Genomic DNA, 4,669 nt, shown 5'->3' on the forward strand with positions numbered 1-4,669 from the left:
AAATAATAACAAAGGAAGAATATTTAAATGATGAAGGAACGGAACAAAAAATAATATTTGACAGTAACATATTTGATGAAATAAAAGGAAAAGAATTAGATTTAAGTGTAGAAAAAATATTTAAAATACCAACAATAAAAAATATTTTTACTAGAAAAAAGGATGAATATTATGTAGTATGCCAAAAAGAACATGTAATAGACTGCAGATATATGTTAGAGTTATTAGAATTTACCTATAATTATTAAATTAATTATGCAAAAATCATTTAAAAATAGAAAAATTTTTAGAAAAATTAAAGCATCTTTAATTAGTAATTATTCAGAATATATAAGTGGACAGAAGAGAGTGGGACTCATGCGCCTATCTTCGCTTGGCTGCTTATTTAATTATTTAATATAGATTCCTCAAATTATTTAAGATTTTCTAGCATTTTTATTATTATTTTTTATTTCCGTAAGTATTTGTTTCCAATTTGTAACTTTTGGTACTTTAAGATATTACGAAAAATAATTCTATCTTAAATTATGTTGAAAATTATTTGGAGCTATATGAATTTAATGGAAGGAATCACACATCTCTTATGAAATTGAAATAATTATTCTCTAATTTTGAAGTATTCTAAGGTTACTTTATTTAGAAATTAGAGAAAAAGCATTTCATACTCAAATTGTTGTTCAAATTACGACTTGGTGTGATACACTTTAGTGGTTTACATGAATGTCAATTTTATAATCTTGATGAGCTTTTTTAATCAATTTATGAAGTTGTCTTCCTAGAGAGGGTAATGTTGTGAGTTAATTAATTATTCATAGAGTAATTTTGTTGAGTTTTAATTGAAGAAAATTTTTCGCCCAATTTCTTATATCATTATGTATCATGAGAATGTGTGACATAGGAAAGTTTATCCACCCAAAGGAGATTTATTTTACGAAAGTCATTGTATCTCAATTTTTTAAAAATAAACCTTCACGAAGGGGTGCGTGATTAGTGGTGTGTTTATTTTCTCTGTACGAATGAAATTCAATAATTATATAACTACTAGCAAATATTTTGGTAAAAAAATATTGCCTTAATTAATTGAGTTACAATTATTTTTTGCTCCTTTACAAAAATCATCAATGTTGTTGAAATTTATAAATTATATAAACTGAAAACATTATGTGGAATTTGCTTTTGAACTTGTTGCCATGAATATGGCTATCCTAAAAGAGCCATATCCAATAACAATAGGGGATAGTAGCAAGAAAAAGAAACAACAATATGCTAAATGGGAAAGATTCAACAGGTTGTGTGATAACGCTCAAACTATACCTCTCTAATGAGAATGTAAGCGATCGTTGTCAATATATAACCCAACTAGGTTGGGGTCGAATCCCACAGGAAATATGGTATGAATCTGAGTTGTATGCGAGTTAATCAATTGATAGTTAGTAGTTTCCGGTAAATTGGGGGTTATGAAAATTTAGCAAATAATTGTTGGTCACTTTAGTTTCAGTGTTTGTAATCAAGAGTTTATGAAAAACAAGAATTATGTTCACTATGGGTTTTTGTACTTGACATATGCTAATAGTGATTCAAGATTCTCACGATACGTAGGAACAACAGATCATCTTTATCGAAGTTATGCCTAAATGTCTCTCGACCTACTTAAGCATTTAATTTCCTAATCCTCTCGGACTTAGGGAATTTATATTCATTGACCAGACTTTACCTTAGGTTAATTAACCTTGTTACAACGTCAATTATTAAACAGAAGGTTGGTAGCTTCCAAGTCCCTGTCAATAATTCACTTCCTACTATAGTTGATTTCTTATCTCAAGCAAATGAAAGCAGGTGTTATCTATCGTTTGCAACCAATAGAAAATAATTAAAACCTCGGAATTATCAAGGAGTCCGATTACCTTTAGAAACTTGAACACTTAGCAACTTACCAAGACCTAACCCATAGATCCCATAATTCGGGTTAAAGGGATTTAGCCACTCATAATGTAATAATAGATACAACAAATTGAATTCATAATTTGAAAGATAAACTTACAACAAGATGAATAGCAACGAGTGTTTCTCAGATTAGATCAAAGTAGAAATCCCAAAATATTGATGATAATCTCTTCAGAGTTAATTTTTTTGTTCAAGCCAAGAAACTAGAGAGAAAATAACAAAATACGTGCATTCCAAAATAGGTTTAGAATCCTCCAACTCTAAACTATGCTTTAAATACTTTAGCCTAATTATGGAAACAAAATCACAGAGTTCAGTGTTCTTCTCAGATTAGGAGACGACATGCATGACGCCTTATCAGGAGGCTGACGACTTATCACGGATGTCGTAAGCTCATCTTCAATTTTGAAAATTTCTGCATAAGGCTGACGGTGAATCTTGACGGCTTATCAAAACTGTGATGACATATCAGACAATTTCGTCACTTCATCACCTCAGCTCCCATGTTCTGTCTAAGGCTGACAGTGACTCTGATGGCTTATCACAAGGTTGACGGCTTATCAAATGTCGTCATCATTTCTTTCAACTGAATCCCATTCTCTATTTAAGACTGACAATGAAGCTGCTGACGACTTATCAGGAATGTCGTCAGCCAAACTTCTCTTCTATTTGCTTCAGATTTCAACTCTTTTACATCCATGTATTAAAATTATTTTCTAATTCATCAATTCGATCGGGCAAGGTTCAGAAGGGTTCCAGTGTGACCTTAATCCTCTTCAGATTCAGCATGTTCAGACTCTTATTGCTTAGAGGCTGTCTGCTCAGAAGTTATATGTTCAGATATTGTTGGCTCAGTATCACTCTCTTCACTCTCTTCCACCTTAGCTGGTAGAGGTGTTGAAGGATTTTTTGGGATTTTCTTTTTATTTTGCTTCCTGAGCAGTGGCTCCTCCTCCTTATAATCGGAGCCCTCATCAAAGAGTCTGTGTGGTACACTTCTCTTAGTCTCTTTCTTTGTAGATTTTGGGTTCTTTCCTTTGGGTGCCATTATAAGACCTATAGCAAGAGGAAAACCATTAGTCGACACTCCAGAGTATATACACAAACACATCAGTCTTTGAAGTTTCACACCCCTTGAAAGGGTTTATTAATGCTTCAGGTCAAAGGTGTGACGACATGTCTGATAAACCATCACAGTTGTGATAGCTTATCATGAATGTCATCAGCTCTAAACAAAACTCACAAAATTTTATCAACTTCTGATGACGTGTCTAATAAGCCGTCACAAATGTGATAACTTATCATCCATGTCGTTGGCTCAGGACAAAACCCCAACTCGACTTTAACTTGATTTGTAATCCAATTTTTTCTTAAAATCCCATTGATTCGCATTTTTGAGTTGAGCTTTAAGTCCCAAGCTTGTACAGCAAACCCTAGTTCCCAATTTTCATACATTGGCAAGCTAAACTTAACTCAATCTTCTTGGGAACCTTGGTTCACATTAGTTTATTAATTACCAACTAAAGAGAAGAGTTAGGCTTTGAGCATACTTGATAAGTGCCTTCAACTTGGTTACCCGAGTAAGAGGAAGTAGATGAAAGAAGAACTCTTGATTTTGACTTTAATCCACACTCATAAGGAAGGAAGTTTTCTTTTGTTTTACTTGGAAATACTTTAGAAAGGGAAGAAAGTAAACTAAATATGGAAGGAATTAAAACTTAAAGAAAAGAAAAGAAATATGCGGGAAGGTGGAAAGACAAAGTTGTGGGCTGGCTCAGATCTTTTTAATTTGGCCCAAAATTTCAGCTACTCTTTTAGGCTTTCTGATGACAAAGGCTGACGACTTACCACACTTGTGATAGCCTATCATGAATGTAGTCATCCTTAACAAAATATGCCTCAGGTTTGATTTCTCTAATGATGAATCTGATGGCTTATCACAATTATGATAGCCCGTTAAATATGTCGTCAGGAATACTTAGCTGGATACATCAATTTCACCTACTTTGAACTAGAACCTAACTACAAAAATAAATATTTTACTGGAACATAAAAATTTTGGGTTGCCTCCCAATAGCGCCTGATTTAATGTCGCGGAACGACTTGGTTATCTTGACTACTTAGACTTCATCCAGAAAACCTACAGATATCTCTTTACCATCTTCATAGAATACATCCATGATTGAGAAAAAACCCATTTTCTTTTGTTGGGTCATGGATGAGTATATTTTGAATCTTACTTCTTTGTTATTGAGCCTGAACTTCAGCTCATTTAGCTCTATTTCTACTATTACTCTCCCAATTGCAAGGAATGGTCTACCTAGGATGATGGGTACTTCAAAGTCCACCTTACATTCTAGGACTACAAAATCAGTAGGCTGTATAAAGTTGGCCACCTTTAGCAATACATCATGTAATATGTCCACTAGCCACTTTACAGACCTATCCGCCATCACCAACTATATGTTTATCGAGGTAAAATCTCCCAAACCCAGCTTCTTGTACACAACAAGTGGCATTAGGTTTATACTATCTCCCAAATCGCATAGAGCTTTTGTAAAATTCAGGGGCCCAATAGTACATGGGATGGTAAATGCTCCTGGGTCTGCCTTTTTTTGCACTAAAGACCTTGTGGAGATAGCACCAAAACGATGGAGATTTTCCTCCGGTTCATGGATAATCTTCCGTTTCTTCATGACAAGGTCTTTCATAAACTTAGCATATC

This window comes from Capsicum annuum, chromosome 7, assembly GCF_002878395.1.
Source record: "Capsicum annuum cultivar UCD-10X-F1 chromosome 7, UCD10Xv1.1, whole genome shotgun sequence".
Lineage (NCBI taxonomy): Eukaryota > Viridiplantae > Streptophyta > Magnoliopsida > Solanales > Solanaceae > Capsicum > Capsicum annuum.